Raw genomic sequence first — 17,523 nt, 5'->3', positions numbered from 1 at the left:
AAACGACGACATTTGTGTTCCAAATGTAATAAATTCTGACCAATGAGATTACTTCTAGTCGCATATTATTGTTTGTATAAACATTTACACCAATCAAATTTGAGAACAAATAAATCTGACCAATGCACAGTGGGCCAGCAGGTGTCAAAATACAAAAATTGGGGGGGTATTTGGTTTCTTGGTATTTATATTTTTTTCTTTATATGACTAAATTACATACATTAGGGCTTTTAAAAATGATATTTTCAAGGTCCAGGTGTATTTCTGAGTGCGTCCAGTGCCTAACAAAGTAGAGTAGGGTCGCATTCTTTTAAGGTTATTTTTGACCACTACCAACCCTTCTTCAATTCAAGATTTCTCAGGCTAATGATGGCCGATTTTCGAAAAATCAAGCTTCAGATAAACGTTACATTAATTGTAATCAGATAATATAAGTAAAACTAGAAATAAATAAATAAAATGGTATTTAAATAATCAATTATATAAAAAATATTCCTAAAAGAACCACGTACATCTTAGTTTTGAAATATATATTTTCCCTTACAGGCATAGAAGAGTTGAGTATAGAGGGTTATCCGTACTTATTTTTCGTGTAGATTTAATATCTGAAGCCAGATTTTACAAAGGAGTTGCTGTTTTAGAGATATAAGGGGTAGTAAATAGCCCCTAAGTAAAAAAATATCGATACCGAGAAATAGCCTTTTAATTTTCACAAGAATAAACGCTTAGTGTAAAAATAATAAAATCAATTTTATTGATTAAAAAAATTATTATAATATTTTGTGTATTTTACAAACAGCCTTTTAATAATATTGCCAAGGAATATAGAGAGATATTTGTTTACATTATGTAAACAGCTGTTTTATAGATAATATTATTTTCCTTGGCAAAGTATATTTACTTATTATGGGGTACAAAAAAGAGAATTATACACTGTAAGTACATATGTATACGTTACTATCGGCTACGCTAAAAGAGGCTTTTACGGACACTTAATGTAAAAGGGGTGGGGGAGGTTTAAAGATTCCTCTCCAAAAGTTTAAACCCTTTTACATACCTACATATTTTCTTTAAAGAGATACATCAAAAGATTTTATTTTGTTACATAACTAAATCTTGCTTAATTACTGTGCATGTTTATATGGTCTTACGTCCTTTAGTCAAACAACTCTTTAGACATAACTTTTGTGCGGAAGTCCTAACTTTGCCTGATAATGAGTTGCGCCTATTTTGGGCTAAGACATTCACCCTAATCTAACTATTTATGTCCCAAACCTGACATAGCAGCAGAAGGAACCACTTTTAACGTTTTTGGGTATTAGTTTAGTCTGATAACCTTCCCGACATCGAGCCGATGCAACAATTCCAGATTTGCAGACATTCTGTTACTTTCATACTTTGACTTATCTTAATGATTTGTATTTTTTTCAGATAAATATAATGAGTAATAATAAAAGACCATTATTGCCCCCCCCCCCCCCCCCACCATCAGAAGCCGATCTTTTATTGACAAAAACAGTTTATTGACAGTTTAGGTAAATTATCCTATTATATGAAGTAAAAAGTTTTTTTTGTAGGATTAAGATTTTAATAACTACTCAAATGTTTGAGTTCTTCCTACAAGGCAAGTTTGATTCAACTAGGTTCATAGGTGGTTTTAGCCTGTTTTATTTGGAAATTAAATTCCAGGGATGGTTTGAGTCTATTTTTTCTCCTTCTCCAAAACTTCAATTAAAAGCCTCTAGTTTAGTTTCAATTGGTACGACCGCTAGTATTTTTATGGTCTTACTCTCTAAATATAAACTAGAACTAGGAATAAATATCCTGTAAAGTTTTATAAAATCGACAGCACATGAAAGTATATTAATATAGGATTAATGTTTCTAATCATGTTCATATTTCCACGCTAAGACAATTAATATTTTAAAGTCACATGTTTAAAACTTTTATTACTAACGTTCTTCTAGTAAGGGGTCAAACTTTGTAACAAACGGCTTTGAACCTAAAATCTAGGCTAAGTCGTGACCGGTCAGAAAATTAGCCTGAAATCATCCAAAAACACATATTAAGCTTCCCCAAGATGAGTATTTTTCGAGATCTTTAGCTTCAGACAAAAAACTTTGCTTTTTATTTAGCAGTATTGTCAAGCATTGTTTCCGTCTGTACAATTTCGAAAGCATGTTGACTTTTTGCTCTTTTGACTTTGATTTTTTATGTGACTTTTGGAATAATGATTCCTAGGATCAAACAAATGTTATAATCGAATCATCTCTGTAATCAAGTCTAAGATATGTTTTTGATTAATGCTATCATGTTTTTTAGTTCGTTTGTCCTCCTTTTTTAGAGCTTCGCTTTTATGTAAGATGTCATCCTCGTTAGTAAAAAAATTGGGGAAAGAAATAGGGAGGGGAAAGGAATTCACCCCTGCTGGCTTACCCTTCAAGTATAAAAATTCTTGTTTCCGATTCTTATTTTGTGTTTATTTCAGATGGTTGGGTGTGGTTGGTGTGGAGTCTGTATTAAGGTAATTTAAATTATTTTTTTTAATTAAAGACTATTGTCAAATAAATAAATTCTTATTTGTCATTCATGTTAGAATCGTCTTCTCATCTACATTAAATTCTTGCAAGAGTGTCAATTATAAATACATATTATTTGACTATTTCTTAATTGATCTCGCGAGCAAAGCATTTCTCTAACTAAGTCTTGATAGTCTCGCATTTATAAGTAATTATGCTCTCCGACAATTTACATTAATGTTTTATGCGGACTGTTATTTATTTTACGTTTCAATATTAGAAAGAACACCCTTATTGTTGATTTAGAGGACTTTCGTTCAAAAAAATATTTTGCTTTGCTTTTTGAATTTGTAATGTTTACATGGCTTTAAAAAATGATAATTTAAGCGAGCTAAGGAGTTTGTACAATACATCTTTGCAGATGAGACAATTAAGATCTACATTTAAATAAGGGAGGGGGGGGGGGGGAGTTCTGACACATTTGCGTAAACCTGGTGTATAGGCTTTATCTTTGAACTGAGAGGATAGATTATAAAAGATAAAATCATTCTTATATGATGAATTTCACGATTTTTTTAGATTTTTTGGATAGGGCCCCAGGTTCCGTAGCTGCAGGCCTCCAGGTGGTCTCTGTACAGGTAAAAATGAATAAAAAATTTTTTGATAGTTAGAGGTCAACTTATGAAACAATATGTATGTTTTTTCTTCAAATATGTAAATAACATTCATAAAGATGCATATTTTGTTTTATAAGTTGACCTCTAACTCTTAAAAACAGATTTTCTTCATTTTTAACCTGTACAGAGACCACCTGGAGGCCTGCAGCTCTGGAACCTGTAGGCCTATCCAAAAAATCTTAAAACTTCGGGAAATTCATCATATAAGAATATGCATGTTTTTTCTTCAAATATGTAAATAACATTTTTAACCTGTACAGAGACCACTTGGTGGCCTGCAGCTCCGGAACCTGAAACTTAAAACTTCGCGAAATTCATCAAGTAAGAATGATTTTATCTTTAATAACCTATCCTCTCAGTCCAAAAATAAAGCCTACACACAAGGTTTACGCAAATGTGGCAAAACTCCCCCCCACTGCACATTGTTGAGGGGTAGTTACAACTTATTCAAGGAGCAATAATGATTATTTCTCGCATCGTATTATAAACAGCTTTCCGTGGATATAGAATGTACAATTATGATTTTAAAAACCAGTTTTTTTAGCCCCGAGGTGCCGAAGGAGCAATAATAGTTATTTCTCGTATTGTACTATAAACAGCTTTCCGCGGATATAGAATGTACAATTATGATACTAAAACCAGTTTTTTTAGCCCCGAGGTGCCGAAGGCACGGGCTAAAAAACTGGTTTTATTCTTATGATTGTACATTTTTATATTCATAGAAAGCTGAATATAATACGATGCTAGACATAGTTTTTTTATATGGATGAGAACCGGTTCCTATCCACCGGATTCGAATGAATACGAGTAAAATCTTTCTATTTTCTTTTCCATGAAAACACTAAAGTAGTAATGCAAATAAGCTATAAACCATCTGACAACATACAATTAGATTGCTTGACCTTTGTATGGAATTCCTTTATGCGAGTTGTTGTATACTTTCTTACTTTCCCATTTTGTTGAAAACAATTTTATTTAAATATTTATATTCTTTTTAAAAGCGAAGCTTTTCTATAATTAGAGTCGGACCGTCCGTCCGAGATAGATAGCTTTTATTCGTTAATTTAGGCATGTTAGAATTGTCCTATCGATTTCAAACTTTGTATGATGATTCCTGTAGTAGTTAGGTACGATTTAGAAAGCGTAGCAACTCTATAATCATTATCAGAATGTCCGTACGTCCATTTTAAACATGTTGATTTTTCTACTTTTTTAACAACAAATTTTTATGTGATCTAAATATCCGTTTGATCTGATTTTTGGTATATTGATTCCTGGAACAACAAAGAACAATATTATAAGCGAAGCAACTCTATAATCAAGTCCTAAAAATGTAAGTATGTCCATAAACATTATCCTGTATCAAGCAGTTTTTCAACAAATTTACTTACAATTTTGCCTCGACTCTTATACTTCTATATTCTGATTATTCAGTTCAGACACTATACAAGTGTTAATGTCCGTTTGTCCTACCGTTTCAGTGCTTCGCTTTTATGGATGTTGCCATCCTTGTAAAGTATATACTCGTATGTGTTGAACTATGGTAAAAGTCGGATCATTTGTCCCAAAACTTCTAGGAAATTTTAAGAATGTTTAAAGAAGGTTTAAGTGTAACAGCCAATAGTTGTGTGAGAGAGGCACAATTTACATTAGAATTCATATTTTCTGGTTTATTCCTTAGATATCTTGAACAATATCTTAATATGTTTTGATGGATATAAATATTTTAATTTAGGTCCGTTATCATCAAATCAAAGAGTATATGATACAATGTGTGTATTAGAAGTAAGTTTTATTTTGAAAGCGAAGCTTTTCTATAATTAGGGTCGGTCCGTACGTCCGTCCGCCCGTACGTCCGTCCGCCCGTACGTCCGTCCGAGATAGATAGCTTTCATTCGTTAATTTTGGCATGTTATAATTGTCCTATCAATTTCAAACTTTGCATGATGATTTCTGTAGTAGTTAGGTACGATTTAGAAAGCGTAGTAACTATAATCATTAACATAATGTCTGTACGTCCATTTTAAACATGTTGATTTTTTTACTTTTTTAACAACAAATTTCTATGTGATCTAATCATCCGATTGATCTGATTTTTGGTATATTGATTCCTGGGACAACAAAGTATAATGTTATAGGCGAAGCAACTCTATAATCATAATCAAGTCCTAAATATGTAAGTATGTCCATAAACATTATCCTGTATAAAGCAGTTTTTCATTAAATTTACTTACAATTTTGCTTCGACTCTTACACATTTATAATTTATAATTTTTGTATTGTATCCGTTACTGTCCGTATAAATCTGTCTACAATATGATGCCCTAAATTACTGTTCTAGACATAAAGAATTTAAAATTTTAATTCAATTATATTTTTAGGTCTTCAACATGATCAAGAAAGTTCACATGAAAGGCGAAAGACAAAAACACTGCAGTTATTTACAGCAATTTATGTTTTTTGCTGTGTTTTTTTAATTTTGTCCTTGAACTCGGCAAATCATTTTATGATAATGCACCAAAAAATGTTCAACATTTAAAAAAAAACATATAAAACCATGGTGAAATTGAACTTTTTATTTGATACCATATTATATTAAACATAAACATAGTATACTCAATAAAAAAAATACCAAGAATAAATGCTAGAAAATGCTTAGAATAGTCCTGCATAGTCCCCTTTTATACAGCCGTTGTTTATTGACTGCTATGAAAAATTTCTGTTCTGTAACTTTCCTTCTTGGTTTAATTATATTGAGTTATGTCTAATACACTGCACATTGTACCTTATACATATCTTTGTTGATTTATTTTTTAAAATAAATTCTTCTTATTGTTTTTGAACGATTATTATTATTATTTGTTTTATTTGAAAAGCTACTCTATAATGTAAAATGTCCGTATTAAACATTTTAATGGAATTTTAGTTGACTCAGCTCCTATAAAAGACACAACTGAAACTTCTTTCCAACATTCCTATCAATATGAAATATAATCGCCTTACCGCGTAAGGGCAGGATTCTCCTTCGATTTTTAAGTCATCATATTGAGAATCCAGAGAAACCTCTGCTTTTAATGGAATGCGAATGCGATACAATACCTAAGGATATTATGTTAAGTAACATCCATCAGAAAACCAACTCTTTGATTGCACGACCTTTGTCTTTGTCCTATTTCGGATATATGCTACTTAAGGGCTAAAGTTACTTTAAAGAATACAGGTGACCCCGCCAATTTCCACCACTGTCAACTATTTTCCCCCTATAAATAAATACAGAGCAGTGGGGGGGGGGGGGAGAGTTTAAATTCTTGTTTATCAAGATATATCTTATATTTTAGAGTTAAGACTAGGGGGCAAGGTGTCACTTCGGGTACTAGACCTCTCTCCACGCACCTTGGAACATACATACAATACTTATGATTGCGGTGTAAAGCATCGATTCACCCATCAGACAACCAACTCTCTGAGATGCACGACCTTTGTATTAGAAGTCCCAACTGTGCATGGTAGCGAGTAACGCCTGTTTTGGGCCAAGGCATTCCTCCCACTAACTATTTACGTCGCGCATCTGACATAGTAGCAGTGGGAACCATTTTTAACGTCTTCAGTTATGACGTGGTGTCGGACCGAGATTTAAACCTATCACCTTCCCGACGACGAGCGGATGCGCTACGTGTTGAGCCACGGTCGCGGGTTTTATCTTATATTTAGTGCTTCTCAAATCTCTTGTGCTTCTGAATCTGAGGATATTAACACGACAACTTTTTTTTTGTGGGTCAATAAAGAATATTTTATTTTTTTTTAGCAGCGACTGTGAATATCGGGAGCGGCATTTAACTCACTGTTTTTTATGTTAATTTTTAGGGTTAGTTATGTAGGGAAATATAGAAAAAAAAACTGGTCTGAAATGATTTTAATTGCATAATTCGGCTGTTTTTTTGTTAATTTATTATACTGACCCATCAAAATAAGACATAACCTATGTCCTAAAAAGCACAGAAGAAGCACTGAATTGAAGATATTCCTTGATACACAAAAAAATTGGGTATAGTCCCTTTCGTGGCAACGCTCCTTAAGAGGCGTTTCTTGGTTTTTTTTTCACAGTAGCTTTTCTCCTATTTCTAGCCCCTTACGGGGCTCCAACCCTGAGCAATCACCTAACCCAATTTAACCTAAAATAACCTATCAAAAGCTATTTTAAAAATACGACAAATCGCCCCTTATGGGGCGTTGCTACGAGAGGGACTATTCACAAAAAATCTAAAATGACCAAGTTTCCCTGCAGGGTTAGTTAACAGTGGAATATTTTTTTATAAAACAAAAAGGCTTCAAAATAACCTAATTCAGTGAGAAATGTAAAGAAAATTAATTTTTATTTGGTGGCGAAAAATAATGGTGAACAGCGGTCGCCAATATTCTTAAAAATAACTTAAACCCTAAAGAAGATAAAAATTCTAAAATAAATCCATGAATTATCCCCCTTGTTTAGCCCATTATTGTGCACAACCTCCTTTCCCGTAGTTCCCAGGGATTTTTATAATCAAAGATGAAAGGACAGGTAGCCTTTTTTTACGCATTTCCTCATATCTCTTCAAAGTTTTTGTGGAATATGGTGTCAAAAAATTTCTCATTGTTTTCAGTATCAAGTATGTAATTTACATTGACTGTCATTCAACATACAAAATGGACGTATGAACATACAAATAGTGTCCTAGATTGATGAGATTGGTTAGACAATTTCAAAACTTAAAAATATTTTTCTAGCACTACTGTGGACAGTTATATTTTTTTTGCTAAAATACCTACTTAGATTACTATCATAATTTGGGACAAACGGAAATACAAATTACATGATGCGGACTCCAGGATCATACTATCTGCTGAACAGTAAAACATCCTGTATGTCTGGCGAAGGTTAAGCTAGTTTTCTGCGGAAATTGTTGTATTGTAATTCAAGGCATATATATTATCATAATAAAATAACAGCTGACATATGACTCGACGTCGTATTAAAGGGGTAGTTACATGAAATGCATTTAAACTTGAATTAAATGAACTGCATATTTTTAATGTTAAATTGCTTAAACTACATTTATAGGGCATATATTTGAAAGAATTTCAATTTTTTACCATGTGGTTTTAAAAAAATCAAGACTTGAAATTATTCTATGAAAATGGCTGGCTTTTTTCACAAAAACAGCATGATGACTAATTTAGTGATAGTCTAATCGTTTGATATTTATTGTAATACGAAATTATATATGTTTGATAGCATACCTTTAACTTCTGCTTGAAATCATTTGTCTAAATTGCACTTCTTGCAACTATCCCTTTAATAGCATTCAGACCTTGCAATTGCACTGAACTAAAGCCTTCAACAAAAGACAGGATAGAAGGTATGAGAAAAATTTTCTATACTGAAATCATATTTTTTTCGATGTATTGAAGGGTGTCGCTAACCATTAAAATATATTTCTCCTTTACAGTGAAGGTCCTGGGAAGGTTTGTATCTAATTGAGGATAAAACCAACCTAGCAAGAGAAATCACCATAAAAGAATTACCTATCCATTCCAAAAAAAAAACTTTCAAGTGTAAATAGAGCCTCTAGGGGCGTAGCCAATAGTAAATATTATAGTTTATAAGGTTAATTATTGTTTTGTTGGTCCAAAGAGAGTTAATTTGGGAGGGAGTGCAAATAAAGTAACCCATGACCGTGGCTCAACACATAGCGCCTACTCTCATTGTCTGGGAGGAGATAGGTTTGAATCTCGGCTTAACACTGCATCATAACTAAAGACATTAAAAATGTGTCCTACTGTTACTATGTCAGGTGCACAACATTAATAGTTTGAGTAGGGGGAATGTCTTAGCCCAAAAACAGGCACAACTCATTAACATGCACAGTTAGAACTACTAAGACAAAGGTTGCACATCAAAGAGTCAGTTGTCTGATGGGTGATACTTAACCTAATACATTTTGACAGAAAAGGAGACATTTAACTCCCCTTAGTAATCCTGCCATTGCATTTGAGTGTCATGAACAGCATCCCCGCCCGTATGAGGTAACCCTTAATCAAGAATCAATAATGATTCCCTGACAATAACTAACAATATTAATTCAGCAGTCAATAAGATCTTGAGGTTCAAATAAATCATCTGATGAACAGGCAAAAATATGTCCTTTACTGTAGCATACAGGTTCTACACCCCTGTTCAGTTAAGAATCTTTTTAATCAAAAAGTGTCAAATGCTTTGTTGAGTTTAAATTGTGTATAATATAATAACTGAAAATAGAGACAAGATTTCACCAGCAATTACTTCAAATAATTCAAGGAGGTACAAGAGTTAAAAAAACTACAAAACATTGCTATCAAATTGTAGACTGAATTAAACAAGAATAGTTTTCATGAACTGAGGTGGATTCTTTTTTAAAATCTAACAGCTTCGCCTCTAGCCTCTAGGGGCTTTGCCCAAAGAGGTGATCAAAAAAATTTTTTTTCCGAAATCCGTAAAAGGATCAAGGAAATCTTCAGCAAAAAAAATAGCCTAAAACCACCACAGGACCAGTAGGTATATACTCTGAAGAGTAGAATCTGATCGGTTCAGTGGTTACCAAGATCTTAAGGGACGGACACACAGACAGACGGACGGACAGACATCATTCCACTTTGTATTATAGATAGGGTCGCTGGTAAGACAAAAATTGTTTTTATGAAATATCTTCGATCCTAAATCACATAAAAAAATCTACAAAAATGAAATGAAATTGTGGAAAGGGCTAATGACAATAAATTTAATTTGAAAACTATATGTTCTTAAGCGTAAACTAAACAGACAGACAAACTTTTGAGACTATGCAAATGATGAATGCATTGAAATTTTTTTTTAATTGGTGGAATGGAAAACTAGTAGTTTTTTCTCACAAAGGCATTAGAATTTCTGGTACATAAAACTGACATTGTTGACATGATAACCACATCTGAATGGAATGTTAATTAGGGTGGGTCGATTTTGGAATTTCACATTAGTAGACATTGGCAAGGGATACTGGGCCAATATAGAACCCTGTGAAACTTGATAGGTTTTTTTTCATCCAAAAACAACGTGCGCGCGGGGGTATAAAATGTGCCCGCTTCATTTTAAAACCAAAAATTAAAATTCTTTCAAACACAGGCATGTTGCATATCAAAATGACCGCATTGAAATGCTGATTACAGATTAAAAACCGTTTTGAAAAATATTGATTTAGTCTGAAATGATTTTCAAATAACCTACCAAAATAAACATATTTGACTAAATCAGCTTTTTTTAGGTACTTAATGAGATCTTATTCGAACTAGGAGCAATATTTTAAAACGGTTTTCAGATTCGTAATCAGCAAGCATTTCAATACGGTCATTTTGATATGCAACATGCCTGTGTTTGAAGGAATCAAAATTTTTGGTTTTATAAGGGGGTGGGCACTTTTTATACCCCCCGCGTGCCGGCAGCCGTAAGAGCCAAGTCACTTTTGAAACTTGAATGGGGCTTATCATTCATATATATGACTTCCGCAACTTATAATGACAGTAAAATCTAAAAAAGGGGGAAATGGACCCACCCTAATGTTGATACACAACTGCCTGTCTTAACAAGTCGCCAAGAAAATCATTTTCCCCCAATTCTGGTTCTAGAACGAATGGACATTTCGAATTATAGAGTCTCTTTGCTAATAAAAAATAATTTTAGAAAAATTCATTATTTGTATTTATTAATTATATAAAAGTCTGTATAACCTAATATAAACCTTAACTTTAATTAAATAACAAACAAGCAAAAATTGACAGGTATAGTGTGAGTGTACTACTAATTAAAAGAAGAAAATACATTGTTTTAAATTATGATAATTATAAAATGCCTAAAACAGGATATTTGATATTAACTTACTAATAATTAAACTTCATTAATAAACATGAATACCTTAAAACAGTTATATGCAACAGCCGAACGAACCGCACAAATACATTCCTTTTTAAATCTTTCTTTCATAGGTAAATATAAATAATTTTAAAAATCGGCTCAAATGTACCTACTATGTAGGTATGAAATTAATTTATGGTTAAATAATTCCAATGCCTAGTGGGAGAAAAAAAGTGGACTATGCACGAACAAGACCAAGTGATTCTAAGCACCTCACAGCATTGAACCTTAGTATTATTTTAGTCAATAAACTAGGTTTATGTTCAATATTTTGTTTATCTCACTAAAAAATTAAGAACTTAATATGGAAAAATCTTTGAAATGTTAGGTTTACATTTTTTGGTGCATTATCACATATGCATTTTTGAGTTCAAAGGTCAAAATAAAAGAACACGGCAAAAATCATTAATTGTTGTAAATTGCAAAAGTACATTAATTTAACTTAAACAAGTTACCAACCTTTTTTCTAAATATACAATTTTCATCAAAATATTATACTTTATGTCAAAGCGATTGAAACAACAGTTTGAACTCAACATAACATTCGATGATTTTTTGTCAAAAGATGCTTATAATTTCAAATTTTTTTTTCACAAATAAATCAAATAAATCAATAAAAACTATCTAGTATATTCACTAAAAAATAAATTCACTGCTGGAAGGTGCTTTGGATCACTTTGTCTTGTTCGTGCATAGTCCCCTTTTACGAGAAAAGAAAAAAAAATCAGCGGGAAACAATTTTCGGAGAAAGCGGCAGATTCGTGCCATTACTTCAATTCAATTCAATTCTTTTGTTTGTTGAGTTTCATTTTCTTTTTGGTAGGTATGTATTCTTGACTCACAGACAACTTTTTCCTCTTTTCTATCTTACATTCTAAAAAAAAAGAATAAAGTTTACCTAAAACAGGTGATAACAGGTTTACAATCGTTTTTTATTGTAAAGGGCATTCAGAAAATAAATCACTTCAATTTTAGTGCTGATATTTTTTTTTTGGCGATTTCCGGCTGATTCTCTATGCCAAACTCATAACAAGACACCGTAACACCCCCAGGTGAAGAAAAAATATAGATTAGGTATACATTACAGACAATTTCCGTGATTATTAAAATGAAAAATTATAATGTCCCCTGGATTAGAACTGGTAATATCCTCTTAGAAATATTTTTTTTTTTTTTTGGGGGGGGGGGAGTGGTAAAATCTAGAGGGGGGGTAAATCTTTATATAATATAAGCAGCAGGGTGTCGGAGCCGTTTAATTTTGATGCTGCTCCGGCTCCGCGGAGCCGTATCTGGAAATACGGCTCCGGCTCCTACCTTAAAATTAATATATCAACTTTTGTTCATTATTGAAATTGATAAAAAAAAATACCTAATATAAAATATTTTGCTTTTATTTGATTAAAGCTATATAAAAGTAGAAGGATGTGTGTCTATTTGTTAAGTAACAATAGTTTCAGTTTATTATATGGAAATAGACCGTTGCCAAATTATATTATTACTTTAAAAAATCACTTTTGGCTAATCTGGAGCCGGAGCCGTTTTTAACAAAAAATACGGCTCCGGCTCCACCAAAAATGTTGCTGCTCCCGGCTCCAGCTCCAGAACACTGATAAGCTAGGACGTCGTCGTCCAAGCTTTTTTTTAGGAGGGAGGGGGGGAACAACCTCTTTACCCCCCCCCCCTTGGACATCCCAGGAGGTGCCCAAATCCTGTAAGCCCCTAATATCACCTAACCTAAACTAAAGTTAAACACACTAAAAACTATCCCCTCCCCTACTTATTTAATTTCAATAACAAAATTTATATAGGAGGGGGGTTCCGTGCTGAACTAGGTACTTCGTGTGAAACTGCCTTAAAATCTTTATATACTTAATACTTATATAATATCCCCTTTTACATTATTTTATTGCTAAATGCTGTGTCCTTGCTTCAAGATTAGTAAATTATTGACGTTTTTTTATATGTAGCTTAAGATTTAGAAAAGCACTGAATTGAATAAGTTCTACGTGTTCGAGAAGCTTCACTTAGGTAGTTTTAAGATATTATATTTTATATATTTAAGTATTAGAATGGTTCCAAGCTATTTTCTTTTTTTTTTCTTTACCACTTTCAATTCATTAAATACTATACGCGCAGCCGCTTCTATTATATAAACTTTACCTATGATCTGTTGAAGTGTGTGAGATGGTAACGTAGCGTAAGTCTTGACTGATTCACCTAAAATTGTATTATTTTAATATGTTCTAAAACAACTAAATTATTTAGAAAATCATACCGAAAATCTATTCTCAAATATACTTAGTATTTAGCTGAAAAGTTTTTAAAAGCTAAGCTTTTCTATAAAGGGGGGGGGGGGGGGGGTTGGGGGTTTAATGCAACCATCTAGTAATCAGTGTATAAATGGCACTTAGAATTCAAATTTCGATCTGAAATTTTGCATGAGTAATCCTTGGTAGGTCTGTTTTTCCTAAATAGAACAAAAAGTTGAAAAACTAACGGCTGGCGGCTCAGCCGTTTAGCCATTAAGCTATTTTGAAGGTAAATCCATCACGAAACCTATCTCCACATTATTCTCTTTCCCACTTCAACGTTTTACAGATCTAAAATCTAATTCTAAGTGCCATTTATCTATTGATTACGAGATGGTTGCATTAACCCCCCCCCCCCTTAGGGTTGGTCCTTCCGAATCGTTAATTTGCACATTTTTGAATTGTCCTACCGAATTCAAACTTTGCTGTTAAGTTTTAACATGCGATTCTATTTATAATTTTGAAATCAAAGCTGTTAATACAGAAGCATTTAGTTTATTGTTTTTACGTTATACCATTCAAATACTTCTTTCTTTCTAACTTATCTCTTGAATATTTGTTCTAAATAAGGATAATAGTTAAATATCTTATTGTATTATTGACAGCTTTCCGCGGATAAAAAATGTAAAATTACAATATTAACACCAGTTTTAGTAGTTCCAAGAATCCAAAGATCCGGGCTAAAAAATTATTATTTATATCTTATTATTGGCAGAAAATTATCTGTAATCCAATTAGTGATGGGAATCCGGATCCGGAATCCGAATCCGGAATCCGGAATCCGCCCAATTTTCGACCAATTTTGGAATCCGAATCCGGAATCCGTTTTTTATAGCGGATTCCGGATTCTAAATTGGTAGGCTAAAATTATCGTCTTTTTTCTTACAACTCCCTCTGTTTGAAGGCAAAGATCAAAAAAAATTTTCTACATAACAAATTTTAATAATTACTAATGTGATGTAAATGTTTTAGTTATGCTGGAAGTCAACACTTTAAACAAATCAAGGCTTCAACCAAGTAACATAGTGATAAATTAACGAAAAAAGCTATCCCTCTGTGACGGACGGCCTTTTAAAATACTGCTAAATCCGGAATCCGAATCCGGAATCCGCCAAAAATAAGAATCCGGAATCCGCAAGAATCCGTCACTTTTTTTGACGGATTCCTTCAGAATCCGGAATCCGAATCCGGCCCAAAAATTCGACGGATTCCCATCCCTAAATCCAATGCTATTCATGATTTTTAGAACCAGTTATAATTTAGCGGATAATTTTTGGTTTCGACACCATACTGGAAAATATTTTCTTGGTTTTCATTTCTGAATTACATAGCCCCTTTTTATTTTTAAAGAAAATACATTTTATCAGTCAAATTCAAACATTTGTATACTAGTGGTTATGCCTCTGGAGGCCTAAAAGGGGGGGGGGGAATAGTCGACTGCCCACAAAAATTGTAGTTTTAAAAAGAAAAAAATATTGGAGGAGGAAATGTGTTTTTAGGATACCCTCCGACAAAATAGTTTAAAACCTTACCAGGACCTATGCAAAGCTACCAGGATCGTTTACAGTTAGGTATTTATTTGTAGATTTAAGTTTTTCAATGGTTTTAGGCCATTTTCCCCTATCCTTCATATACAGAGCCTTCACATATATAGATGCTAGGGGCGCAGCCCCTAGCATGAAAGAAAACAAATTATGTGTGTGTGTACTGAAGGATCTCGCTAACCGCTGAGCCGATATGGTTCCCCTTTACAGTGTAGCTTATCACAGGTCCTGGGAAGGTTTATAACTATTTTTGGAGGCCACCTTACCCCCCCCCCCCCGGAAAAACATTGATTTTTTTTTGTTTTGGTGTAAATATCCCTTTCACTTTCTGTGGAACCAATATATTTTGAGAGGATCTTTCAATAAATTAAATACACTTTTTTGTAAACCACTGAATATGCTATAAAAATAAACAATCGATCTAATTTAATTATGTTATTGGAATATAATAATTTACCTTATTTTATAAAGCTGACAGAAAATCCTGCGTTTTATATTTTCTGGTTGATTGCATGCCATTTTTAAGTCTGTAACATAAGAATAAGACAGTTTTAGTTAATACTTTAATAAGCACTAGCGGCAACGCCCCTAGAGGCATCTAGGGGGAGTTAATGTGGGAGATACCCTCCACCTAAATAGTTTAAAACCTTCCCTGGACCTATAAGAAGCTTCATTATAAAGGAGAACCATAACGGTTCAGTAGTGAGCGATATCCTTGGAAACAGACAAAAAAAGCTTATTACTTTATATAATAGGATAATTGGATGGGTGAGATAATCACAAAACCGCAGTTTTTTTTTGTTGAAAAGACTTTTATTCATTACGTTAACTAACATGGATGAGGAACTGAAACATTATAGTGCTTTTTTCTTAATATGCATAAATATTCGCAAATTAAAAATGCTCTAATACAGGCAAATGTAATAAAAAAATTTATTAATGTATGTAAATATAAAATATCAAAGTAGTTATCCTATAATATATATACAAATATATATGTAATGTTTACGTAGTGTGTGGCCCGTGGGCGTAGCGTTGCGTAGTAGGTAAACAAACTATCAAGTATCAGCTGTAGCTCTAAAAGCCCCTTGAGCCTTCCCTTTTCGATGAAAAAAATAAGCCTTTTTTTCAAATTCTTTACCCTTCTGACTTTGCAAAAGGGGAAATAAATATTGAGGTCTAGATTATAAAAGTTTTTCTGAATGACGAGCACCTTATTTAGATCTAAACCATGCTATTTACAGGCTAACAAGAATGCGTGGGTGTGGGTGTGTGAGATCTAAAATAAGAAAATTTTTTATTTGTAGGCGGGGTAAATGAAAAGGGGAAGGTTTCAGATTATAATGGCTTTATGTAACATAAACCTCGACTATATCTATAAAATATTTAATATTTATTTATATTTTATATTTATACTTAAAGTATGTGTTCCTGGTATAAATATTTTGAAATTCCTGTTTTTTTGTTTCTTTAGCTTAGGGGCATTTTATTACCCCTGATATCTCTAAAACGGCAACTCCTATGTTAAATCTGGCTTCAAATTTCGAATCTACGCTAAAAATAAGTACACTAATATTAAATATTCTATGCTTATAAGGGTAAATACATATTCCAAAATTAAGATGTACGTGGTTCTTTTGCTTATTTTTAAGCATAGGTCAACTTTCAAAGCTTGTAGCAAATTTTGCCCAGACTTGCCCGGTCTAAGATCTTAACTCTCATAAAATTTAGCTCATTCATAGGCCAGGAGAAAAGATTTTAGCTGCAGCCGTTTGCAGCCGTGCATTCTAGAAAGTTTTAAAATTTGCTGGTTGAATTTTGAAAACTACAATTTTATACGTACGTTAATAATTTGAGTTGCACATTTTTTTCTTCATATAAACCTAATATTATATGTGTAAATGTAACAATTTTGTATACTCTCATTTTTTCTCTCTCTCTCTCTCCCTATCTCTCTCCCCCCCTCTCTCTCTGTCTCTCTCTCTCTCTCCTTCTCTCTCTCTCTCTCTCTCTCTGTCTCTCATTCTCTCTCTCTCTCTCTCTCTCTCTTTCTCTCTTTCTCTCTCTCTCTCTTTCTTTTTCTCTCTCTCTTTCTCTCTCTCTTTCTCTCTCTTTATTTCTCTTTCTCTCTTTCTCTCTCTCTCTTTCTCTCTTTCTTTCTCTCTCTCTCTTTTTCTCTCTCTCTTTCTTTCTCCCTCTCTTTCTCTCTCTCTCACTCTCTTTTTCTTTCTCTCTTTCTTTCTCTCTCTCTCTCTCTCTTTCTTCTTATAATTCTCTCTTTCTGTGTGTGTGTGTGTATGTGTTTGTTCATAAGTGTTGATGCTACATAAAACTAACCCTTACATATGAAGTCCCTTAATTTATCCCCCTTCCCCATAAAAAAAGCATTGACGTCCTTGTATAATGTCCTGAAATAGTGCAGAAATAACTAATTTTATGTTAACAAGAATGACAACATCCATAAAGCGAAGCTCTCTGAAACGGTTGGACAAACGAATATTACCATTTGTAAAG

General features: G+C 33.0%; 2 long non-coding RNA genes across 3 annotated transcripts; one reads left to right on the top strand and one right to left on the bottom strand.

The window, feature by feature from the left end:
* Nucleotides 1-1,410: 1,410 nt before the first annotated feature.
* LOC145312122 (uncharacterized) lies at nucleotides 1,411-5,963 on the top strand. Of its 2 annotated transcripts, XR_013876906.1 has the most exons (5): nucleotides 1,411-1,535; nucleotides 2,489-2,524; nucleotides 3,457-3,517; nucleotides 4,932-4,981; nucleotides 5,578-5,963. It is a non-coding gene; the product is annotated as an uncharacterized LOC145312122 (long non-coding RNA). The 2 variants fall into 2 exon arrangements; XR_013876907.1 differs by lacking the exon at nucleotides 3,457-3,517.
* A 4,967-nt stretch (nucleotides 5,964-10,930) lies between these two features.
* Nucleotides 10,931-15,568, bottom strand: LOC145312138 (uncharacterized). Its single transcript, XR_013876913.1, has 3 exons — nucleotides 15,467-15,568; nucleotides 13,317-13,373; nucleotides 10,931-12,030 (listed from the first exon to the last, which is right to left on the bottom strand). It is a non-coding gene; the product is annotated as an uncharacterized LOC145312138 (long non-coding RNA).
* Nucleotides 15,569-17,523: the final 1,955 nt, after the last annotated feature.

This window comes from Acartia tonsa, chromosome 2 (assembly GCF_053477335.1).
Source record: "Acartia tonsa isolate MP-2025a chromosome 2, ASM5347733v1, whole genome shotgun sequence".
Taxonomy (NCBI): domain Eukaryota; kingdom Metazoa; phylum Arthropoda; class Copepoda; order Calanoida; family Acartiidae; genus Acartia; species Acartia tonsa.
This window is presented reverse-complemented; position numbering and strand designations above follow the sequence as displayed.